Source organism: Vicia villosa, linkage group LG6 (genome assembly GCF_029867415.1).
Source record: "Vicia villosa cultivar HV-30 ecotype Madison, WI linkage group LG6, Vvil1.0, whole genome shotgun sequence".
NCBI lineage: Eukaryota > Viridiplantae > Streptophyta > Magnoliopsida > Fabales > Fabaceae > Vicia > Vicia villosa.
In genome coordinates this window covers 151,696,062-151,723,184 of record NC_081185.1, presented here as the reverse complement: position 1 = coordinate 151,723,184, position 27,123 = coordinate 151,696,062, and the positions used below count along the sequence as shown (strand labels likewise).

Sequence of the window (27,123 nt, the reverse complement as noted above, 5' to 3'; positions counted from 1 at the left end):
TAGACATAGGATTGGGGTTAACATCCACATAATATATGAGTTTAATGTCTCTGTGTTGTTCGATCGGTTGAGACATCGTCGAAAGAGCAATATAGTTGAATTCCCGTCGGTGTTGCAGAAATGGACATTGATGTGAGGGATATGTGGTGATTCTGATGAGTATTGTAGATTGAGTACGGCGGAGTGATAAATCTAAGTTTGTGAGGAGTAGTTTAGATTCAAACCAGATAAGCTATTCTCTATCAAGAATGAATTTATTTTATTTTCAAATGTTATATTTTCCTTGTTTGCTTAAAACTCATTTTAACCCAAACTCATAACTAAGAATCCGTCGAACAGCGATTCAGTAGCACTAATCTCTGTGGAAACGATAAATTCCCGGATAAATATTTCCAAAAGTTTTGTTGTTTGCCGCTTTACCGCTCCAACACTCGTTTATCTCACTTACTTTTATTTTTAAGAGTTTTTTCAAAATTATTTCTTTGATGTATGCCCTCCAGTATCTTTTCAGAACTTGAGGGGACTAGTGATCTTGCCTTAAAACTCATGGAGACCAAAAAAAACACATTGTGTATCTATTGGTATATTTTCTTTTAGAGTTATTTGTATTATTATCGGTGACTATAATAACTGAAAGAGTTTTATGAATATTATCAAGAATTAGATGTGAAATTGCATGGAAGATTAATGATTAAATGAATGTTTAATTACTTATATTGAGGGGAGATGATTAAATGAATGTGAAATTGAGTCGGACTTAACAAGTTACAACTCAACAATAAACTAGTCGGCCAATCTAGTCTATATAAACTGGTTGGTAGAATATGTTGAAAGGCTATGCATAACAGAACTTCAAAAACCACTATTTATCTTAAGATTAATAAAATTCAATTTAGGTGACATGGATTTTGAAATTAGAAGTTTTTCAACATACAACATAGACAAAATTATGGACCAATGAGTATGGCAAAAGCAACATGGTTCTGTAATTTTGCTGAAACTCCGAATAGTAATAACTTCAACCGAAATCAAAGTAATAAGCCTGACACAGGAATCTTATCCGACATGATTTAACAGTTATCTTTCTCAATGATGGACTTGAAAATAGCACTGATCGAGCAACATTAGCATGCACATTCAAAGAGTTTCTCAAATTGATCTCTGTCAGTTGTGTGCAGTTTTCCACCACATGTTTCACTCCATTCTCTGTGCATCCTAAACAATCATTTATCAACAATTGCAAAAGCCCACAACAACTCTTTCCGATCGCATAGAGTGCTTCATCATCAACGTCTGAAAATGACAAGTCCAACATTTTCAACTTCTTTAAGGTTTGTGAATCTGCGGAGGAGACGGGGGAGGAAAGACAGTGTTGGATCGTATATAGTGAGAGACAATCGGAGACGGTTTGATATGGAGAAGAAAAGCTTGGAGACAAGGGACAAATTCTTTAACAAACTATTACGATCATAGTCATCATCGTCTTCCAGAAATTTCAATACATGTCTCCAACAATCATCTGCTAAACATAAATATTCTGCTTCCATTCTAATTCTTCTCAGAGTTTCCGAGGTTTTTCGTGTCTTTGATTTAGGTTATATATACTTCATATTGGGCTTCACCCAGTCCAATTTAGATTTGAAATATCTTTTTGTTTAAAAAAATATATATTTTTTCGTGGATTTTTTTTCTTTCCGGAGTTATTAGAATTTAGAATATGCCTGTGGCTGTGTGGCTCATCTATATCTAACTTTTATTTTTCGTATTTTTTAAATATATCTAATGATTTACTGTTTAAATAATACCTATAACAAATAATTAAAATATATATTTATTTACTTTAATGTCATAAATTAAACCTGATTATGTGATTTATATAAAATTTAATTGAAATGACAGTCAATTAACCACAGACGCTGATTTATTTAAAATAGTTAATTTTTAATTCAATTTTATATATATTAACAAAATATTATTTTCTCTCACATGAATAATCAATTATATATATATATATATATATATATATATATATATATATATATATATATATATATATATATATATATATATATATATATACTACGAAAGAAAAAATTGTATAACACATGAGTTTACTCTTATAAAAATTAATTTGTTTTTTTTTTTAAAATTAGTTTAAGTAATTCATGTTATATGAAAATATAATTTCTTTTCATTTTTAAATAAATATGTGTTGCGCTGCAAAAAAAATATCCGAGTGCATTGTATACTCGAAATATAACAGAGTCGCCACCAAAGGTTTTTATTTTAAGAAAAACGTCGATAAAATTGTTAAAAAGGACAAAACATGGTCATCACAACCAATTTAAGGTTCGAGAGTCGGTTATGCAAGAGAAATGTGTTAGGCACCCCCATATTCCTTGTACTCAACACAAACTTCCTAATAGCTAGAGTGTAGTTGTTTGCTTAAGAGAATGATTGTGTCTTAATCTATTTCAAATGAAGTATTCACTAGAGTGTAAAAGAGGGAAAAATTAGTTTTAGATTAGTGAGCTTAGTTTTAGATTAGGGAGCTCGTTAGTGTCTCAAAACCACGTACCTACGTATTCATTCTCATAGTGCAATGAGAAAATCAAAGTACTGTAATTTAATTTTTGTTAGTTGATTGATTTTATGAAATAATATCAAGTCATGTTCTTGCGCTTAAACTTTGTCTTGTTGCTCCCACGATGGAGGCTAAGCGCTAATTCATTTCACGTCAAAATGACTTAGATTAATCCTTTTGAAAAAAAGGATCTTGGTTTTGTATTAATATAGGTGCACAAGGACAAAAGAAAATAATTTGATGAGTTGGATTTGATTTTAGTACGTGAAAAGAAAAACATTTTTATTTTTTGTGATTTTTGTATTTTTGAATTAAATGACCTAATAACTAAATAATTAAGTAAACTAAATTAAATAGTTAAAGCTAATCAAAAATCTTAATAACTAAGTTGTTTAAATTAACCTAATAAAAACAAAATGATATGTTTTTTAATTTTTGTATTTTTTCTGATCATGAAATAAACATAATCAATTTAACTGATGAACTAAACAATCTAACAAACAAAATTACTTTGATAAAAAAGAAACGGTGCTGCGCTCTGGCGATTTCTGATAGTGGTGGTTACACCTCCGGTGAGCAGGTTGTTGGAATTGCGGCTAAAATTCTCACTTTCAATGGCTTAAACTCCTAACCTTAGGGTTACAATACTTTGGAGGTATGGAGTTTTGGTTGTTTCTAGGGTTTAGTTTAATTTTGTTGTGAGAGTTCGTACGGATGGGTCGTGGACTGGGGAGACCAAATAGCAAGGTATCATCGCCGGCGGGTCAGCCTCAGGTTGCTGTAGGTAGGGCAATTCATAGTAGGGAGGAACGTAGACTGATTTCTGGTGTGGAGGAGATTGCTGACGAGATATTTATTGAGGGGATTTCAAAAACACTAATTGATGAAGAAGGGGATTAAAGGCGATCACATAGAAGAAGATAAAACAAAGAAATTATGGGTTGATATGATAAGTAGTAACAGGCTTCCAATGAATGGGTTATCAATTGAGTACAAAGCACCAAAGATCATAGATGGTGAGATTGAAGTGGAAATCGATGATGAGGACGTGGTATCGGAAATGCAATTTTAAGAATATATAATAATTATGTATGTTTTGGGTAAGGATTTGAGCATGAATGCAGTAAAAAAATTCATGATCAGGTTTTGAGATTTCGCTCAATTACGGGAATTATTCTACCATGATGAAGGGTACTTCCTGATGAAATTTAAGTAGAGTAAAGACAAGGAATTATTGCTAATGCGGGGACCGTCCTCAATCCATAACATGCCGATGATATTGAAGAATTGGAGCCCATATTTCAACTTCAAGAGAGACAAGATAAGGACAATACTAGTGTGGGTTAAACTTCCATATTTGCCTCTTCACTTGTGGATTGCTTCAAACTTATGGGAGATTGAAAGCGTAATAGGAAAGCATATTTTTACATATGAATGTACTGCTAATAAACTAAGGATCTCATTTGCCTGAATTCTTGTGGAGATTGATATCACGAAGAAACAAAAGAAATTCATCTCGATCAAGGATAATAAAGAGAAGAAATTTGCTCAACCTGTTGAGTTTGAATGGAAATCCAAATATTTTGAGATTTGTCAGAAAGGTGGGCCATAGGGGTGGAAATAGGCTAGGCTAGACTAGACTTTAGAAGGCCGGAGTCTGGCCTACGATAAACATACAAGGCCTGAGTCTGGCCTACTATAGGCTCTTTTTTTTTCCAGCCTGGCCTGACCTTTTTAAAAGCCTGGTCTGCCCTACCTTGAAAGCCTACTTAAAAGCCTGTTTTTCATTAAGGTTTTCAATTAATCCATATTACTTAAGAAGCCTCATAGGTCGGTCTATATATGCATATATAGGCCAACCTATTTATCATTTTTTAAATATATATGCATATATAGGCCAACCTATTTAGCCTTTTTTCTAATATATATGCATATATATGCCAACCTATTTAGACTATTCTTATATATATATATATATATATATATATATATATATATATATATATATATATATATATATATATATATATATATATATATATATATAAATATAGGCAGGTCTATAAGGCTTCATAGGTTTTTTTAATAGCCTAAGCCTGACCTATTTAATTAAATAGGCTTTTAAAAAAGTCTAAGTCTGGCCTTTTTATTAAATAAGCCTGACCTAGCCTGACCTTAAATAGGCTAGGCTATATGCCCCTGTAGGCCGCCCTGGCCTATTCCTATCCCTAGTGGTCCACCAGTGCACGAAAGAGAAGAATGATATCATAAAACAATGGAAACCGATGAAGGAGAATATAGTCCCTCAAGAGTTTATTACACCTATAAATCGGATAGAAGCTTTAACATGAACAACATGGACACAAGTGAATCATAAAAAGAGCAAAGGAAAATAAGGGGCTCAAGAAAATAACCATCTGAGTAATGAAGAAGAGGTTTTGTGTAAGAATGACTTTGATGCTCTTATGACTTTGAATGGTACTATAGAGCACACATGGCTAGGTCCGTGAATAAAATACACTTCTGTCTTAATTAGAAATTGAGGAAGAGACATTTTTTATATGTTTCTCTATAACATATTCCCTATTTATAGTATCTTGGATTTATTTTAGACCACATAAAATTGTCGGTGAAAACATAACCCTACAAAACTGTCGGCAAAATCCCGAGTGTCAAAAAAAGTGCCAAATATAATTTTGAGGTGAAATATAGAATCCTCCCGTCATTAGATCATTAGAGCATCTCCAATGGGAGAACTTACTTTTGGTTGCTTGAGCTATTATTTGTGGGACCCATTGCCACATTGTATTTAAGCAACATCTAAGCAATTTAAACCAATTTCACTCCAATGGTAATTTGAATAAGCAATCTATATGTGGTCCAATAAATTTATGTTTGACCCCACCAATTATCAAGATTAATATTATTTAATGTTAAACAATCTACCTTTTGGATTGCTTCAAGATGTAACTTACACAAATGTTTAAGCAACGGGAACGCCACGTGTATCTACTCCAATAGTAAAAATGTTAGGCTCTGGAACTTATGAATCCTAGTGTACATTAAACAACCTCCATTGGAGATGCTTAGGGGTATAAGCGGATCAAAAAATTCAATTAAAGCGACAATCCAAAACAAACCAAACCGAAATAAAATTGATTATTATTGGTTTGGTTTAAAAACAAAACCAAACCAAACTAATAAAAACCGATGTGGTTTGGTTCAGTTCTCGGTTTTAGTTTTTAGGAACCGCCAAATTGATGAACCGAACTAATGGAAATAATGACGCTCTAAATATTTTATTCTATCCATCATTAAGCTCGAATTTTTTTATCGGTCCAACCATTATCCATCTTTGCTTACACTTCCTTCCTTTAACCAAAACACGCATCTATAACCAAACTCTAAAGCATAGAAAGTAGAAACCATAAGTCAAAAAAAATATACTTTCACATAATTGCTGCTCTTGCTGCCCACAATCATTGTTCCTTTCACTACCGTCATTCTGATATGTTATGGTTGTCTTCTTCGTATTTAAGTTCTCTTTGTTAATTTTCATATCTTTTTGTATCTTTTTTTTCTTCTTCTTCAACAAAATTCATTCAAGTCTTGTTACAAAATAGTTTTGATGCATGTTTGAGGTGTGAAACATGTTAATGGATGTGTGTTTTGTTATATTCTATATGTTAAGCTTTGAAATCCATTTCCAACTTTCTGATGTTAAGTGTTACTTTTATATTTGATAGTGAACTTATTTCATGATGCAATAGAAATCATGTCACTATTCCGTATGGAATAAGAGCAACTTGTAATTTGTTTGAAAAAATATAGCATGTAATAAATAACTTAAAATATATTATTTTAAAAAATAATAGCGTAAACTACACCAAAAAATATGATAATGGAGAATATACTAATGAATATAATATTTTGAAAAATAAACATTGTAAACCGGTTATCAAACCAAACCAAACCAAACCAAACATATTAGTTTGGTTCGTTTCCATTTTGAAAGATGTTGAAAACCGAACCAAACCAAACTGATGGAAATATCATTGGTTCGGACCTTTTTTGACCAAAAACCGGTCCAAACCGATCTGATTGCACCCCTAGAGATGCTCTTAGAGTGCCTTAAACGATTCCTGAAATAAAATAAAATAAAAAGGCTAACGGAATCCATTTTTCAAACCCAAATCTTCGCCGAAATCTCACTATTTTCCGATTTCTCTTTTCGATCTCTTGTTGACTCCTCAGTTCCTCGCGAATCATGGCCAATTTTTCATCCACAACTTCCAATCAGCTTCGGTTCTAGCTCAACTCCTTGCACAAAGTCAACCTTTGGCACATACTCCCTCCGTCCCGCAATGAGTGACTCAACCCACCATTTCTCATATATTAAGAAAAGTGTAGAAAAGTAAGAGAGAGAATAATATTTTTACCATAGTACCCCTAATCATGTATTGAAAATTGTGAAAGTTTAATTAATCTATCATATAAGAAAATTGAATGCTTTGAAAATTTCCAATTTGCCCTGCTCACGTGAATGCCTTTATCAATTCTCATTCTTTTTCTTTCAATAATGGATTTTGTTTCTATACTACCTTTTGGTTATTTTACCAAATACACTTTTTTATTTTTTCTATTATTTAATACATGTGATTTAATATTAATGTTTTAATATTTGGTTTTTTCCCGACACAAATTCTGGAGACCATTTAATGAAATCTGACATCTTTTTATTTCAAATTTAAATTTTAAAATTTAAAATTCAAACTTCCACTACACACTTTCTTATAGCACTATTTTTCTTTATAAACTTCAAATTTCTCCTACACACTTCAAAATATTTTTTCTCTTGATTTATTCCAATCACTTTATTATGAATAATTTTTCTTTCTTTCTCATTTTCATATTTCATTTTACTTTCTTTAATAAGTATATTTATTTGCAATAAAAAAGTTAAAATTATTCTTCTTTGATTGATGCATTATTTAGTTTCCCCTTTATAGTTTGAAAGTAATTATAGATGCGTGTTGTTGTTTTGATGGTATCAATAAAAAAAATGGAAATGACCACCAATTTTTAATAGAAAGAGTTAATTTAAACAAGTTAAAATGAATATAATAATAACTCATGTGTTAAAAACAAAAGTATTGTGATTCTTTTTCATGAACTTTATTAAATATTATGCTACAACCTTTACTTATTTGTTTTCATATAAATATGTAGCAAAACTTGATGTCAGAACTGACCCCCGAACCGTTTTAAATTGGTGGTGATAAACCAAAAAAATACGTAGCAAAATTACTTCAATATATTATTTAGTTGATTTATATATGATAAATTCATTTCATCAACTATGGGTCTAACTATGATAAATTCATTCCATCAACTATGGTGGGAGAAAAATAATGAAACACGTGTGAAGACGTATGATAAAATGGACAATTATCATACATAATTATTAAACATATTCTATTAAAACACTACTTTAATTTTTATATTACTCTATTCATAGAGTATTTATCATTTGCATTTAAAAAACTCATCAAAAATAAAAGACATCTAATGATAGTTTAAATTGTTTGTTGTGAACCAATTTTAATTTATTTAAGTTAAAATAATGGTTTTCTATGAAGATGGGTGAAAAAAGTGAATTTATATGTTGTCTCTTTTCTAATATATTTTTGATCAATTTTATTTTATTTTAATATGAAAATTATATAAAATGGAAAAATGAAATTATTAATTCAAATATTTAAATATGGAAATTAATCAACTATTAAAATATTGAATATTAACAAGAACATGAAATTACTGATCAAATAACTAAATATTAACGAGGACATGAACCTAATCACACAATATTGAATATTAACGGAAACCCGAAGTTACGGATTAAAGTATTGACTATTAACAGGAATATGAAATTACTGATCAAAATATTTAATATTAACGGGAACATGAAGTTACTTATCACAATATTGAATATTAACGAGAACCTCAAGTTACTGATTAAAATAGTGAATATTAACGGGAACGTGAAGTTATTGATCACTATATTGAATATTAACGGGAACCTGAAGTTAATTGATTAAAATATTGAATATTAACGGGAACATGAAGTTACTAATCACAATATTGAATATTAACAGGAACCGGGAGTTACTGAATAAAATATTGAATATTAACGGGAACATGAAGTTATTGATCAAAATAGTCCATATTAACGGGAACATGAAGTTACTGATCACAATATTGAATATTAACGGGAACCTGAAGTTACTGATGAAAATATTGAATATTAACGGGAACATGAAGTTACTTATCACAATATTGAATATTAACGGAAACATGAAGTTACTGATCACAATATTGAATATTAACGGAAATCTGAAGTTACTGATTAAAATATTTAATATTAACATGAACATGAAGTTACTGATCAAAATATTGAATATTAACGGGAACCCGTGCGAACGCACGTGTTTGTTACTAGTTAGAGGTTAAAATAGAAAAAAAATTAATTGAAAATTGAAATTGGTCATTTATTTTGGGACACTTAATTATTTCAAATGTATCACTCATTATAGAATAGAAGGAGTAAATCCCAATCTGGTCCAGCGAGTAGCTATGGATTCTCAAAATGATGATGTAGGCAGCATTGTAGACATCTGCCAAGAGCTTATTTGTGATTTCTTTTTTCGAGATTAGACACATTTGTATCAAATCTGCAATAGCCTTAAACCTTTTAATTGCCATAGGTAAGAGAAATGCCAGTTTTCATTTTTCAAGGTCAGAGGTTATGGCATATATTATCTTGTCCCTCATTTGAAACTTTTCTCAATGACAACTATTATCCTGTCATCTCATGGCTACAACTTAGGTTATTTATATCTAGTAATGTTTAAAGGAAAGTTTGCACTTTGCAAGAACTTATACTTGACGAAAATATGTGAGGAATGATTATGTGTTCTCTCAGTTCTTATGTGGCTGATCTGAAAAACTATTATGCGATCTATGTCTAAATATTAATATCCCATCAATGTTTGTCTATTTTAACAGAGACAATTTGATTTTCGAATGCATGATTTTAAACTTGTTCGAGGAATATAAGTTTTACCCAAGGTATCCAGAACTGCAACTCAAAATTGCCGGACTTATCTTTGGTAAGTTTTTCTTTTGGTACTGTAAATGATGGGATTCAATTCAATATTATTTATCAACTATACTTGGTTTCCACTAGACAACATTATATCTGGGGTAGTAAGTTGCATATTATATGGAAAACATGGGTAAACAACAAATTATACTTGATGGCTGAGCTAGAATTACTGAATGAATTTGAGCTCAAGATTGGTTTCACAATGGAGCTGCATTTGAATTTGAATTTTTCCTACAAGTCAAGCTAATTTAAGATGTTTCACTGAGGTCGCGTCTGCTTGTCTACTTGTGAATCATATCATATAATTTATTTTTTTGTACCATAATTATATAAAAAAAAATTTGTTTGTTTTCCGGGTATATACTTAGAAGATTTCACAAACTCTTCATCATTCTGGTGTACATTTATGAAACTTCAAATTGATGTTTTTGAGTGTGCATACTAGTTACTTAAGCTAACATTTCATTGTGCTCAAATTTGGAACTATATGGTTACATATTATTTTATGACAATTACCATGTTTTTTTAATGTATCAGGTTCTGTGACTGAGCATCATCTTGTGACCCACCTCTCTCTGGGATAGCAGTCTTTGATATGTTCTTGATGCATTGCGCAAGCCTGCAGATTCTAAAGTTTGTGTTTTTTTGAAGAGTGGATTTCTTTTAAGGTCCATTTGATATTTGCTTGATCGTGCCTTCATATCCTACAGATGTTTATGTTCGAAAGTTTGGCACTGGAGCAATTTGTGGATCGTCTTATTGAGTGGTCCCAGTATTGCAATCATATTTTGCAAATTTCCCATTTGCGGAGCACACATTCCGAAATACTTAGTTGCTTTCATAAAACAGGCTCTTGCTAGGATATCCTCTGATCAATACAGATGTAGATGGGACAACTCATGCTTCCCATGTTATTAGTAACCATTGTTCTGCACAAGCTACATTAGGTCACGTAGAGGTAAAAATAAAACCGTTCCCCCCTTTTTGTTTGTATTTTTATCATTTTGTTATAACTACTGCTTGAATGTATTTGAGGTAGGTCAGTGCAGTTAATAGTATGAGCCAGACAATTATAGCTATATTTTAACTCTTTTGGTGATGACAAGCTATTTAGTGTTAAATTAACATGTAGCCACACATCAATACAGTTGCCTTAGTTGGTTGTTCTAAACCTGCTTGTTTTATTCTGAAATTTCCTACGTCTTAATATGATCTTACTTCTAGTTTGCACTGATTTTACTTTAGAATTAAATTGCAGTTCTACTGTAGTGAGTGTGTGAAAGTGAGCATCACATCAGATTTCAACTTAGGAGGAAACACCCAAGTATACTTGGTAAAAGCATCAACACATGTTAGCAAATATTTGAAACTTGTAGTGGAAACCATTGGGGCAGGGCCCCATACATCAGCAAATAAGAGATCAAAAGGTTTATCATAAATAGAACATGGTAAGTTACTAGTTAACTTGTGAACGTTGCTCCAACAACAAGGAGTACAGAAATCCAAAGCAGACTAATGTGGTACATTAACATTGTTAAATTGCTTAACATCAACATGTGTTTAAGAACCTCATAATGAGGGTATCCTAATCTATTATGCTACATAGTATATAGAGAGGGCCCTAGGAGAGAAACACTATTTTTTGAAGAAAGCCCAGTGAGAGTGTTGATGGTTGCAGTAGGAGTAGCTTGAAGAGATCCAAAAGAGTACAAGCCAACTGGTCCTTGAAGAACAACTTCAAAGGAAGCCTGAGATTTGACAAGGCACTTGTCAGAATGAAATCAAGTTTTTAGTAGTGGCAGGGACAAGCAACAAGTTCTTAAGTGTGAGTGTAGTGTGTGCTCTGTATGTGATAGAGACCACGTGGCAAAGGAGAATAATGATGAGGCAAGATTTGGAGGGTCTATTCTAGAAGTGGCAAAAGGGGAAATGTGGAATGATTCTGTTAGATTGGAGTGAGGAGAGAGAATCGGGAATTGTGTGGTCATTCCGTTACATAAGGGAGTGAGGAGAGATTGATAGGATTATCCTTGAGAATCCATTTGTTTGTTATGGATGGAAAGCTCTAGCTTTCCATAGGAGCTGAGCTCTGTGTCAGTAACAGGTATCATTTCCCTCTCTGTATTTTTCCAATTTCATCATTGATAAACACGATTCTGCTTATATTTTCTCTTCCCTTGTTCATTTCTCTATTAATTTGTTTGGGTTGTTAAAATAGTAAAGAGAGGAGAAATTATATTATCATATTCACTTGGAATGAATGAGGTACAATAGGTCATATATATAGAAGCTAGAGTAAGTGATTGTGACAGCTCATGTGACTCACAGTATGACAGCTCAGTGACTGTGAGTCACAGTAGGACAACTTAGCAAATAAAAAAGAATATAAACCTATATATATAAACCTATATCACTAATACCCCCCCTTAGAAACAGAGGGTGCTGTAACCAAATCTCTTTTGTTGAAAACTCTGAGTTTGTCCCTGCGAGGGAGAAACTTTGCTGCAAATAAAGGCTTTGTTAGAACATCATCCCACTGATCCTGGGCAGGCACATGTGCCACACTGAGGCTGCTGTTGAGGACTTTTTCCCCAACAAAAAAGATGTCAAGCTCCACATGTTTTGTTCTGTTGTGAAGAACAGGGTTATGGGTCAAAGTAACCGTGCTGAGATTGTCACACAAGATTCTAGGAGTTTGAAACTGACAATGTAGTTAAGTGAGAAGAGACTGAATCCACAACAGTTCTGCAGCCAGTTGAGCCATGGTCCTTTACTCTGCTTCTGCACTAGATCTAGCAACCAGTTGCTACTTCTTTGACCACCAAGAAATCAGATTTGGGCCTAAGAAGACACAAGCCCCGGAAGTTGACCTTCTATTATCAGGGTCTGCTATCCAGTCAGCATCACAGAATCCCAGAAGTGACAAAGGTTGATGCCTGAGGGCTGGCTGAAGAAGTAACCCATAGTGAAGAGTGCTTTGATACCATGTTAAAATAGTAAAGAGAGGAGAAATTATATTATCATATTCCCTTGGAATGAATGAGGTACAATAGGTCATATATATAGAAGCTAGAGTAGGTGACTGTGACAGCTCATGTGACTCACATTATGACAGCTCGGTGACCGTGAGTCACAGTAGGATTACTTAGCAAATACAAAAGAATAGAAAGCTATATATATAAACCTATATCACTAATATGGGTTTCCAACAAATTGGTCCGACCTACCGGATTTTTGAGGAATAAGTGAATGCCACCAAAGAGACAATACACCGCAGCAATACAATCCATGGAAGCTAAGGTTGAATCGCTGGAGAATGTGCTAGCTGACGTTCATTCTTCACTTACAACTCTGGAAAACGCCGTCAAAGATATGCTGGCTGCACTTATGGCGAGGCTAGAGAAATATTTGGAAAGATCGCTTCATGTAAGCGAACCCAATGTTCAGATCCCGAAGGAGGGAGCGGTATTCTGTAAGTCGCTAGAGACGATGGGGGAGGTGACCGGATCAGGAAGGTCTGGTGCTAAGAAGAACCCGTCACAAAGTGTGCGTTAACTGAGTTTCTTCACTTGGTTCGTAAGGTGGAGCTACCGTCGTTTGATGGTAACGATCCTGCGGGGTGGATATCGCGAGCGGAGGTATATTTCAGAGTACATGACACACCACCAGAGATCAAAGTCAGTTTGGCTCAGCAGTGTATGGATGGTTCTATAATCCACTTCTACAACTCGATTGTGGATGAAGATAGATCTCTGACACGGGCAGGTTTGAAAGATGCCTTGCTTGAGCGCTACAGGGGGAAACAATGAAGGCGATGTTTATGAACAGCTCACAGATTTGCATCAAAAAGGTACAATGGAAGAATATATTTCTGGTTGAGTATTTGACTGCACAAATCCCGAGACTACCTGACAAAAAGTTTCAGGGGTACTTTCTTCATGGATTGAAAGGAGAAATTAGGGATAAGGTACGGAGTTTGGCTGTATTAGGAGGCATGTCGCGTGCTAAGCTTCTGTAAGTTGCCAGAACTGTGGAAAGGGAGGTCAAAGGTGACGCTGGATCCGGGTATTCACGTGGGTCAAGATCCAGTGGGTACGGGTTCAAAGCTGGAAGTAGTGGGTCAGGTGGTAATGGGTCGGGGCAAACCGGAAACTCAGATTAGGTTATGGTTAAAAGAGGACCTGGGCGTGGGCCTACCGTAGGTGATAAAAGGGGTATTGGGCTAAAACGTGATAAAGCAGCCCAGAATGATGATAAAAGAAGTGGAGCAAGGGATAGAGGGTTTTCTCACCTCACATACCCAGAATTGCTTGAAAGAAAACAAAAAGACCTTTGTTTCAAATGTGGTGGGCCTTTTCATCCCATGCTTCAATGTTCTGATAAGTAATTGAGGGTGTTAATAGTAGAAGATGGAGATTTTGGCGGTGGAGGTCGTCGAAGCGGAAGGAGAAATCAAGGGGGAGATTAGCATCATGAATCTCAATGCTCAAGCTAAAACTAAACCACAAACTATGATGCTCCAAGGGAGAATCCATGAAGTACCCGTGTTGATCTTGGTAGGTAGTGGAGCCACACGTAATTTCATTGACCAAAAATTAGTGTTTAGAATGGGCTGAGAGGTGGACAACAAATCTGAGTATGAAGATTAGATTGGGAGATGGTTTTCAAACTAGTACGAAGGGACTATGCAAAGAAATTGAAGTAGCATTGGGAGATTTCGAAGTGAATTGTTCCCCTCATTTGTTCGAACTTGGAGGACCGGATATGGTATTGGGAATTGAATGGTTGAAGACGGTGATACTATTGTAAATTGGACCAATCAAACGATGAGTTTTTGGAGCAATTGTAAGTGGGTTACGCTGCAAGGCTTGGGAAGTAGTGAATCTGAGGAGGCATTGCAAAGCATATTGAGAAAGAAGAAAGTGGGTAAGAATAAAGCAGTGGAACAGAGACTGTCTAATATTCAACAAGAGAAATTGCAAACCTGAGGTTGTAAACCGATGTCTCGAAACATATTTACGATGCTTTGCAGCAGATCAACCTAAAGATTGGGTGACATGGATTCCTTGGGCAGAGTATTGGTTTAACACCACATACCACTCTGCAACTCAGCAAACCCCTTTTGAAGTTGTGTATGGGAGGAAACCTCCATTACTACTGGTGCACTGGGGATTAGGAGAGACTTGAGTAGAAGCCGTTCAATGAGAGTTGCAGGATTGCGATGAAGCTCTAAGACAGCTGAAGGTTCAGTTAGTAAAGGCTCAGAATCGTATGCAATCCCAAGCTGATGTTCACAGGAAGGAGAAATCATTTGAAATAGGTGAATGACTTTTTGTCAAGTTAAGAGCTCATCGGCAATAATCTGTGGTTACTTGCATCCATCCCAAGCTTGCAGCTAGATATTATGGACTATATCCTATCATTGAAAGAGTTGGGGGCAGTGGCTTACAAATTAAGGCTTCCAGGAGGTTCAAAGGTACATGTTTTCCATGTCTCATTGTTGAAAAAGGCAATAGGAGATTATCAAGATGATGAGCCATTACCAGATCACTTAGAAGGAGAGGCTGTGGGTTCGCTTTAGCCTGAGAGGGTCTTGGCAGAACGTATGACAGAGGAACATGGTGAAGAAGTCCAACAATGGTTGGTGCAATGGCAAGGAAAAGCCGCAGAGGAGGCTACTTGGGAATAAGTGAGTCTCATGAGAAATCAATTTCCATCGTTCAATCTTGGGAACAAGATTGATGTTTCAGAAGGGGGTGTTGATAGAGACCACGTGGCAAAGGAGAATAATGATGAGGCGATCATTTATCACAGACACCATGGGCCCGAGATTTGGAGGATCTGTTCTAGAAGGGGCAAAAGGGGAAATAGGGAATGATTCTGTTAGATTGGAGTGAGGAGAGGGAATCAAGAATTGTGTAGCCATTCCGTTACGTAAGGGAGTGAGGAGAGGTTGAGAGGATTATCCTTGAGAATCCATTTGTTTGTTATGGATGGAAAGCTCTAGCTTTCCATAGGAGCTGAGCTCTGTGTCAGTAACAGGGATCATTTCCCTCTCTGTATTTTCCCAATTTCACTGTATTTTCCCAATTTCATCATTGATAAACAGGATTCTGCTTATATTTGCTCTTCCCTTGTTCATTTCTCTATTTAATTTGTTTGGGTTTCCAACAGTATGGAGAGTTAAACTGAGTAGATCCAACAGATAAGATAGGCAAACCTTGACCATTGCCAAGGAGAACATGATCTATGCTAGGTAGAGAAAGACTTTCTAATAGGTGATCAGCATTGTTTGTCACATGGTGGGTAGCACCTGAGTCAGGGTACCAATTTTGGCCTGTGCTGGTGAAGCTACTGCCTTGCCTGCCTCACTACCTGTACCTGTAATATAAGTTTGTGGCTGAGCAGATGGCCGATGTGAAAAACCCGGCGGAGGTCCACGTGCAGCAGGTGAGAGCCATTGGTTGGGATGAGGGGATTACTGAACCTTTGTCCATTGATTCCAATTATGTAATGAAGGTCTTTGCCATTGGTTTGGATTAGGATTAGGCCACTAAGTCTGAGCTGGGAAATTCCATTGATTTTGACTAGGAATAGGCATCAATGTAGAATGCCTATGGTAGCACACACTAGCTTCATGCCTTGTTTTATAGCAAATTGGATACTGAACTGAACCTTGAAATGACCTCCAAACCTGCCTTTTCTGCCACGGTTAAAGCCTCTACCACCTTTGAAGGCATCAACTCCAGTGAAATGAGATCGAGGATCAAAAGGTAACACAAAATTATAAGCAGTATTAGGAATTGAGAGCAGAGTTTGAGGCTTGTGCAACATCTATGGATAAAGGTTCAGTAAGAGTAGATTTCTCCGCTCGTTCCAGTTTTGCCTCATGAGAGAAAAACATGGGTTCTGCTTCAATAATAGGACACATATATGAGCGATATTGAATGATAGAGGCTAGGGGCATTGAATTCATCAGGTAAGCCATCTAAGATAGCTTCCAATTGATCCTGATGCGAAATCAGATCATCAATCGATTCAAAGATATCAACTATTTTCTAGATTCACACAAGATAATCAACTTTGTGAATATTCAACCAATTGATCCTGTAATATGCAACTTTGTGAATATTTCCCCCGACTTATTTCTTTATTCCCTTACTGCTATCTATATTTTTTCTTATAGACAAGGCTGCACAATTGCAAATAACCGTCAGTTTAAAGTTTATTTCTATATTATAATTATTCATTCAAACTTTCTGCAGATAAGGGAACAACCTTCTCCACTTTTATCTGAATTAAAAGAGAAGCTGCTACTCTCACCAAATGAAGCTGCCTTTGCCAGCACTCGTTACGACATGTCATTGATCAACTCCCTTGTACTGCATATTGGAATGCAGGTACTGTAAATTTAATACTTATATATGCAACCAGTCAATGATTGCATGTTCTCTGCTGAGATTGAACTTTTGAATTGGAGTTTCAGAATTAACTTATTGTTCAAAGCATGTTGACTATGAAACACAATATAGTGCTATTTATTGTCTTGTTATGTGCATCTTATAATGATAATGCAAGAGTCTCTTCTCTTACTGTTTTTTTTTTGTACAAAAATTTAGTCATAATGATAAGATTATAAATGACAATAATAGAGAGTATTGCGTTATTACCCGTTGTAGAAAAGATGGTGGAAAATAGACTTAGGTGATTTGTGCATGTAGAGAGAAGACCGGTAGATTCTCTGGTAAGGAGAGTAGATTAGACAGAGAGAATCAAACCTGGAAAGGCCTAGAAAGACTATAAGAGAAGTTATTAAGAAAGATCTCGAGATTAATGATTTAAATAGACGCATGGTCTTGGATAGAATATTATGGCGAAAAATGATCCATGTAGCCGACTCCACCTAGTGGGATAAGGCTTGGTTGTTGATGTTGTTGTTGAAACTTAGTCATAATCTGATCATTCCGTAACATGGAGTTTTTTTGTTGGCATAAACGTAGTAATAATGATCTGAACATTCCGTAAGATGTTTTTTTTTTTTCAATGTATAATGTTTTGAGCTATTAATTTACAGGCAATCAAGCAGCTCAAGGCTCGAGCTCCCCATACATAATCACCACAAACTACATATGGGCTGGCTATATTTTCTGTCGGTGCTGCTTCGGATAATTAAGGGCACTATCTTTTCCTAAATGCTGTTGCTAACCAACTGCGTTATCCCAATATATGCACACGCTACTTTTCCTTCGACATCCTTTACTTGTTTGCAGAATCAAACCAGGTCTGGTTCACATAAATTTTTGATCTTGCAATAAACTTCTATATCCAATGTCTCAAATATCATCTGGCATGAGCCAATTGTATTAATAATAACACCTGATTTCTGGGCATGACAGGAAAATATCCAAGTACAAATTACAAGATTCTTGCTAGAACGCCTTATTATAAATCAACCTCATCCCTGGGGCCTATTACTTTCATTGAGCTGATCAAGGTATTCTTTTTAATTGGTTTGCTTGTTTAATACTTCTCTTGTGAGTAGCTTAACATAATCTGTGCTTTCTTGTCATTGCCAGAATCTAAGGTATAATTTCTGGAAGCGGTCTTTCATAGGATGCGCACCAGAGATTGCAAAACATTTTGAATCAGTCTCGGCTGTCCATAGATTCGGCCTTTCTTGTTAACTAATCATTTTAGTCTCGATGATAATCCAAAATAGTCTATTTCTCTAAACTAATCATTTTAGGCTACTTGCACACTGCCGATTATAATAAAAAATACAATATTTCTCATTGTAAATGATATAGTTTATTGCAAGTTCGCTACCGTGTGAACGACTTTGCTATTTTTAAATTTCTCTAGGCGATAGCAGTCCATGATTACTTATATTACTCGAGTTTTCAAATGTTTTCCAAATTGACCTTATCAAATCCACCCCCAGTGTTTTACCGTATCTACCCGGCTTATCAAATCCACCCCCAGTGTTTTACCGTATCTACCCGGCAAGGCTGCGGAGTCCAAAAGTTGGTGGTCGGAACCAAAGATTCATAAAATATCATAGTTGGTGGTCGGAACCAAAGATTCATAAAATATCATGTCATCCAAAAAAATGTCAAAAATATCATAACAAACTTCTAAGACAAATAATTTTTATTTTTTTAAAAATTAATTTAGAAATATATTTTAAAAAATACACTTGAAGTGAATAATAGAACTAGTCATTTATGGAATTGAGTTTATCCGAGTGTATACTATACAACCTCAATCATAGATGCAAATAAACATTTCATAATGGAGTATACATATAAGATTATCCATATAGATATAAGACTATCCAGAATTGAATCAATTCTGGTCCGGTTTATTTCGGTTTGGTTAGCTATTTTGGCTTTATTCGGTTATTAATAAAATTGGGCCATATCATCTTTAAGCCAAATTTAAAATCCAACTATTTTTTTAAATTTCTTTTACAAATATAGACTTACAGGGCCAGTTCAAATTATGATCCAACTTTAATTCATTTTTTTATATACATTCTAAATTTTTGAATTTGAATTAATTTACTCAGTTTTTGATTAAAAAGAAATTTGTCTTGTTCTTTTTGTTATTTAAATTGGACAATTACAATTTTTTTTCATGGTTCAATTTCAACTATTTAAACTTGTCTAAATGTCCATATTTGTTTGTGTTACACTGATGCTTCCTCCAATCCTCCAACTGAGGCAATTAATCTTTAATTCCTATCTTCAATTCTTTTTTTCTCTTCAATTTCTATGTTGATATTTAATGGAATTGAAGGAGACAAAATAATTTCCTTTAGTCTAATAATCATACATAACAAGATCCTACAACAAAAAAAATACTGATATTAGAAAATTTTAGATAATCAAAAATAGTTTGATGAAACAAATTTCTTTAGCAATATAAATCTACTGAATTAAATATAGTAACATACCTCTCCAAAACTCAAAAAGGAGTTATTGTAGTATCATAATCTTGCAAAACTCTACAAAACCATAAATTATTTCACAATTAAATATTCATATACTACCCAACAAATAATCATGCATAACCATAACCATAAACTAAATTGAAGTTTAAAATTAAGAGAGTTCCAAAGTAGTTCCTAATGAGTTAGTTCCAAATTTCAGAGTTAGTTAATAATAAATACTAGTAACAAACCCGTGCGTCCGCACGGGTTCTAGTACGGGACGCGCATTTGTTTCAGATGTATATTTTTTAATAGAAAAATATTTGGTACCCATTAAAAAATAATAATTGAACGTATAGAAATATGTCTGGTACCCGTTAAAAAATAATAATTGAATGTATAGAAAAGTGTCTGGTACCCGTGCGTCCGCACGGGTTCTAGTGTGGGTTGGACCGAGTTTTTCAGATACATATAATCTTAAGTAAAAAAATTGAAAAATTATTTTTATATGAAAGTGAAATATAAAAATTATGGCTTACAAATTGTCTTTAGATATTGTATTTTAGTGATACAATTACAAATTGTCTTGTACATTAGATATCCCACTAATGACTTACACAACACATGAATTTCATTCCCTCCAAGTAAATGAAATACCAATAGCATTCATGAAATACTCTCTTTCCATTATTCAATCAAAAAGATTTGAAAAGAAACAAAAAGATAGAATGAAAAGAAAATTGCAAAGATCTATTTCAACATTTCCATGATATCTCATAAAAAGAACGTACAAGTGCAGTAATGTTCTTCTTTTTCTAAACCAATTTCCTACCATCATCTTTCAAATTTCATCTCCACCGTCTTCTACAAACCAGACCACCACTTTTAACACTATCACCATCTTCAAGTATTCATGTAACTGTGAACCTCCATTCAACCACCTCAACACTCCCACTTCCACACTACCGGCCATTCGTTTCCTTTCAACCTCTATAACCACCTATAAAGATCCAAACCTTCAACCGGCTTTCCATTCACTACTGTGTTAATTCTATTCATATTAAAGTCCATAAACCCGCTGCAAATCCATTCTTCTCTTCACATAGTTAAAAGCAAGTGCTAACATAAACTACTGAGTATTCTTAATAACAGTAAGTAAATATATCTTATAAATTGGATATAAGAAAAAGATGTATATTCATCAACAAAAAGAGTAATAGAATGTTGTGTTCTAACTCCACACCACTTCACCGTAAAAACAAAGCATTTAAACATCAAAGCATATAAATATCTATATCTATTAAGTCTATTAAATAACATAAAGGATAAAAACACCCAACTTAGAATAGTAACAGAAACATCAAGAAAATTTTGCTTATGTCATGACAGTTCCATCAAGATCTTCGATTTGTCTTTTAACCATTTCGTATTCAGTGTCTTCGATTTCTCGAGTTATTGTCCGACTCATGGCATGTAGTAATAATCTCCTCGGTTGGATCGGAAATCCTTTTCATTGCTTCACGAACCATTGAACTGTTATCAAAGCAACATGTTTCAGCCCGAGCTCCCACATTACACGGGTATCCATAGAGGTTGATGTATCATACTTGCTAAATCATACTGCAACTAATACTCTGCCAAACAAAGCAATGCAACAAAAGTCTCACATAACATGATTCAAATCCATTAAGTTGAATATAAAGTCATGCTACATAATAAAAAGCTAGATTAATAAGTCCAATGTTAAGATTAGCAGCAGGTGAAGATGTCAAAACAGATGGGGCCAATGCCGACATAGCTGGATTAATTGCTGCACCGAAGTAAAAACATGTGAAATGATTGTTTAAGAAACATGAAAAATTATTAAATGCCATACATACCATTTATGTCTGGGTGATTGTAGCGGCAATTGACACCGAACTTGCAACTGATTTATATACTAACAGAAATTAAGCATTAACCAATTAAACAAAAATTAGTATTTCCACTTCAAGAAAAAGAACCATCAATATTTACCTTCCAGTAGTTTTCATTTAGAATGGACAATCCACTTCCCCTGTTAGTAGTGATTTATACAGTGGAAATCAATGCTTAGGCAATGTTGATTTTATGTGTTTTAGCTATTATGCAAGAGACGATAAACACCAAGAAAATTAAGGGAAAAAATACCTGTCTGAGGGGAAGCCCTTTGCTATTAGGAGACAATGGAGAAATAAGGGGATGAGTTGGATGTGCATATCCTATTGCCCCGTCAAACACAGAAGAATTTGTTTGTGTATGCTCAGTGGTACGACTCAATTCATCAGAGGACTGAATCTGGATATCCTTGGGGTGATGGAATTTGCATGCAACACCATATTTACATCAAATGCAGCACTCTCTGTCATTGGATTTCTTTGCAATAAATACCGAAAATTGAAAAAGGCGAAAATAGTTACCTTGAGCATCTGCATCAGTGTAGTGATTTGGTGTATCACAGGATGATACAAACCCTTGAGACCTTAGGAACATGTAAAAATGTCTGTGTTTTCTTCCGTTCCAATCACTGCAACACAAACATCGATACGACACTAACATGTCGATCTTGACAGTAATTTGACATAATATAATTAAAAACTACATAAGAATAAAAAAAATATTAACCTTATTGGTCCAACGACACTGTCCAAGATCGTAACACTACCTTTTCCGAAAGAGTTGTTTATATCGTTCTTTCTCTTTTGCTGCCCAATATCGTAACACTAACTCTTGTGCGCTATATCTGGCATGAAAATCTGATGGAACACATCAAACATCAATGACCATTAAGTCACCATTTTGTTTCTGAAATAAATCAAATTGCAATAAAGAAAACTGACAGGAGCTTTTGAGCATAAACAATTTACTCAAATGGTATCACTTGCAATAGTGAGTTGGAAGCTAAAATCAAATATATATTCAACATTAAAAATCACATGATCACCATGCATATATTATACTCAATAACGAAAATGAACAAACATGAGTAAAAGAGAAAGAACGAAGAATTAGGAGGAGTTTCTCCACATTCAATGCGGAATTTTATCGAACACCTGGTTGGTAAAAAGTGAAAGAGGAAGGAACCCTACAATCTGCACAAATGAAATACCAATTAATATAAACACAAAATGACAACAGAAGTACACATTTGACATCACAAACCTTGTAACAAAGATGATTAAGTTTGCGAGGAAGAAAAATACTGTAAAGTATGATTAATAATAACAAAGAAAACAAACACTGATGTCAACCAAACCCATAAATCTCACCACCGCCGACGATTCTTCCCCCTTCTGCGTGAGCCAACATCACCAAACCTGAAACAACAAATACTAAATCAAATCGAAGCATTTCGAAACTCAATAACGAAAATGAACAAATATGAGTAAAAGAGAAAGAACGAAGAATCAGAAGAAGTTTCGAGAAAAGTTTCGTAAGAGAGAAAAAGAAATATGAGTACAGAAGCTCAAGGAAGCAAGGAAGATTATTCGGTGGTGGAGGAGAAATGAAGAGAGAGGGGAAGATGAAGTAGAGATAGTTGTATTTTCAAGAAAAACCAACAATGCAAGCAAAGTAGGTGTGATAGGTAGTGATATGATGGGAAAGGATGGGTGCTGCATTTGTGTTCTCGAGAAAAAAGAAGAAAAGAAAAATTTATTTGCAGAAAGTATATACATGCAAATGAAAAGTTGTTTTGGAAAGTAGGAAAAGAAGGAAACAAAAAGTGAAAAAGAAGGAAACAAAAAGTGTAGAATTGGAAGGAAGTAGAAGACACTATCCACGTGTCAGGAAAATTTGCAAAGAAGGGTAAAACAGGTATTTCAAGAACAATGGATTTTCTTATATTAAGATATGTCAATCTATACAATTCCTAGAATGGAACCTAGTCTTCTGAGAAATATGGACCTATGCAGCTCCAATGGTAACTTAGAGATACAAACACACATGGTTATTTTCATTGATGTCGAAACAAAAAAAATACCTGTTACTAACACTTACATATAAGAGTAAAAAAAAAGAAAATTTCTTTACCCACCTCCTAACCTTCTTACCCACCTCTGGCGAAATTACCAAAATACCCCTTATTTTGGAAATACATTTCCGAAAACGTACTTTTATTGAAAAAAAAAGGTGTTTTCGGAAATGCACTTCCGAAAACACGAAAAAAAAGTGTTTTCGGAGATGCATTTCCGAAAACACCCCTTTTTTGAGTTTTCGGAGATGCATTTCCGAAAACACCCCTTTTGGGAGAGGGAGGTGTTTTCGGAGATGCATATCCAAAATATTCCAAGACCAAATTGGTCTTGGAATGTTTCGGATATACACTTCCGAAATAATTTAATAATTATTAAAAAATTAAAATCAAGGTGAATCAATACAATTAATAGGTATAAAATGAAAGTGAATCAATAAAATGAAGGTAAATCAATAAAATTAAGGTGAATCAAAATTTCCTAAACAATTTTAAAGTTAAAAATTATTTTATTAAAATTATTTTAATTATGAATCAGAATAGAAATATATAAATATATAATCATAATTATTAATTTTGTAAGTGAAATATATAAATATATAATATATAATTGTATTTTATTGTGAAAAAAATATATAATTGTAACATTTATGTGCTAATTATTCATTATTTATGCACATTTTGAGCATTAGTTTTTATTCTATTTAAAATTGAAACAATTTTATTATTTACTTTAATTAATTGTTCATTATTTATGCACGTATTTTTTATAAAAATAAAATTTATTTATGTGTTAGAAAAAGTTGGCGAGATTTATTTAATTTTATAAGAATTAATTATGATTTGATAAGATAAAAATTATATATTACCAAAAGTAGAAAAAACTATTTTAAGTAAGAATCACGAATCACTAACTTGTTGTTTCTAATCAGTGAATTAAAATAATATCAAAGGTTATAAATGAGTGTAATTATAAGTGTAATATATTGGTGTAATTTGAGCCCTCCTCTATATAAATATATAAATATATAAATATATAATAATTATTATAAATTAAAACACTCATTTCTTTAATTTTTATAATTATTATATAAATATATAATATATAATAAATTTTATAAATATATAATAATTATTATAATTATTATATAAATATATAAATTAAAACACTCATTTTTTAATTTTTTTTATAAATATATAACAATTATTATAAATATATAAATAAAAAATTATAACTTATTTTATAAGTGAAATTATTCTAAATTTTTTAATTAAAATTATTTTAAATTTTAAAATATGAATTAGGATAGAAATATATAATAACTATTATTCATAACTCATAAATTATATCCAAATATATAATTATTATTCATTATTCATAAATTATATCAAATTTATGATATGTGAATTAATTAATATCCTAAAATTAATTTTTAATGTAAGCTATAGTTTATCATTATCATCAGGGGACGTCATTACAAAAAATTGGGAAAAATCTTATTATTTTTAATCTTGATTTTTTAGAAATGACGTCCCCAGATGATAATGATAAACTATAGCTTACATTGATTGGCTCCTTTGTCTCGCGGTGGACGTACCTCTGGTTCTTCTTCCTCCGAACATCCACCTCCTCCGTCATATGTTCCGACCCCGGTTACCACTTCCAAAAACTAACATGATAAATCCAATACAAAAACACTGTGCGATACAATCCGAAATCAGAACAAAACAAAACAAAACACGTCAAACAAAACAAAAACATGTTATTCTGCCAGACGAGTGTTACAAAATACACATCAAACAAAATAAAAACACGTTATTCTTCCCGACGAGCGAACTCCTCCGAATGAAGATAATTATACAAATCCTCATCCCACTCAGTATCAGAACCATCAGCGTTGATCACGCCTGAAGGCTGAGCCTGCACGTCCGAGCCATGGACCCCCAGGGGACGAGAAGCAGAACCAGTCAAAAGCTTCTTCTTCTCCTTCACCTCCTTCACCTCCTTCACCTCCTTCACCTCTTTCACCTCCTTCTTTGAAGAACCCTTTCTTCCCTTAGCGCCCTCTTTAGAAGACGCAGTCCTGCGTGCTGGCTGGTTGCCTGACATGTTCCTGTAAACAATTGAAAACGATTAATATGCATAGACAAAATAAAAAACAAAAAAATTTGAACTTCTGATACATTTCGGAAGTTCATTTCCGAAAACTGGGATGGAGGTGTTTTCGGAAATGAACTTCCGAAACACCCCTGCGATGGAGTTTTCTGCAACTTCCATGACATACCCCTAAACCAAACTTCAAACCAAATCAAAATGCTTCTAAACAACCTAAATACTACTAACAACCTAACCATATATCATTTATGCAATTAAAACCCTAAATAACATGCATCACAAAACTAGATCTAAAAATTTCAAAACTTACAAAGTGTTAGGATTGAGGGCTTTTGAATGTTGTTTAGCAGTGTGATTGGAGCCTTGATGCAGCTTTGGAATTCTGTTTGTACAAATTTTCGCCTTTGCCACTTTTTGTTTTGATTTAGGGTAAATGATTGGGGGAGGGGGAGTATTTTGATAAATCTGCAGAAATCGCAGTATTTCGGAAGTGAACTTCCGAAATAATGTTTTCGGAAATGAACTTCCGAAATAAGTCAATTTTTTCAAAAAAAGACGCTTTCGAAAATGAACTTCCGAAGCAGGGGTATTTTGGAATTTTCGCTGGTGTTGCACCCAAAATTTGCCCGATCAAATCTACGCCCGCTAATCCAGCAAGGTTCAAAATTAAGAGTCATGGGGTCTGACATTTCTATTGTCAAACCCGCTCTCTTATAAATCAGGTTGAGTTAAAGCAATGGCGTGATTAACAGGTATTTTGGACCCAAGACATTAGGCCCATTTATCCCGTTCCAAAGGTTTTATCATTTTATTTTTATATTATTATTATTAAATCTATAATCGGATTATTAATGGTTCAGCTTATTGTGGAATTATTAATTAATTTGGTTATTATTTAACTGAAGGGATTAGGTTGGATTATTAATATAATTGTGTAAATATCATTACCATAGAACTGTTAATAATAAGAGTATTTGGTTTAAGTATATAATTATAGGCTTGATTTTACTTGGGTTATTATTGCACATTAGGTGTAAATCAGAATTTTGGTCTCTTAAAACAAGTAATTAAAAGAGGCCCATGACACCAAGAGAGGCCTTTAAACCCACCATGCTATTTTATCATTATTATTTTATATATTTATTTGATTTTTCTTAATCATTTAAATGTTGAATAAAATACATAAAATATTAAATGATTGGATTAAATCTCAAAGAGCAGATTTTGGGGAAGGCAAGAAGAAACCGTGTGGCATGATTCTATGGTGACTGAAGACCAAATTGGAAGTTTTCTATACTCCTTCAAAGGAACCAAATCTTTGATTCATAAAATTAAA

The 27,123-nt window shown here is 33.6% G+C and overlaps 2 long non-coding RNA genes across 3 annotated transcripts; one reads left to right on the top strand and one right to left on the bottom strand.

Annotated features, from left to right (window-relative positions):
* The first annotated feature begins 9,650 nt into the window (after positions 1–9,650).
* Positions 9,651–19,247, top strand: LOC131610521 (uncharacterized). Of its 2 annotated transcripts, XR_009286523.1 has the most exons (7): positions 9,651–9,753; positions 10,287–10,382; positions 10,460–10,707; positions 11,008–17,149; positions 17,824–18,030; positions 18,146–18,243; positions 18,326–19,247. It is a non-coding gene; the product is annotated as an uncharacterized LOC131610521 (long non-coding RNA). The 2 variants fall into 2 exon arrangements; XR_009286522.1 differs by having other exon boundaries at positions 10,287–10,707.
* Positions 19,248–20,976: 1,729 nt separating this feature from the next.
* On the bottom strand, positions 20,977–22,232 carry LOC131612788 (uncharacterized). The gene is made up of 3 exons (XR_009287481.1): positions 22,119–22,232; positions 21,850–22,005; positions 20,977–21,736 (listed from the first exon to the last, which is right to left on the bottom strand). It is a non-coding gene; the product is annotated as an uncharacterized LOC131612788 (long non-coding RNA).
* Positions 22,233–27,123: the final 4,891 nt, after the last annotated feature.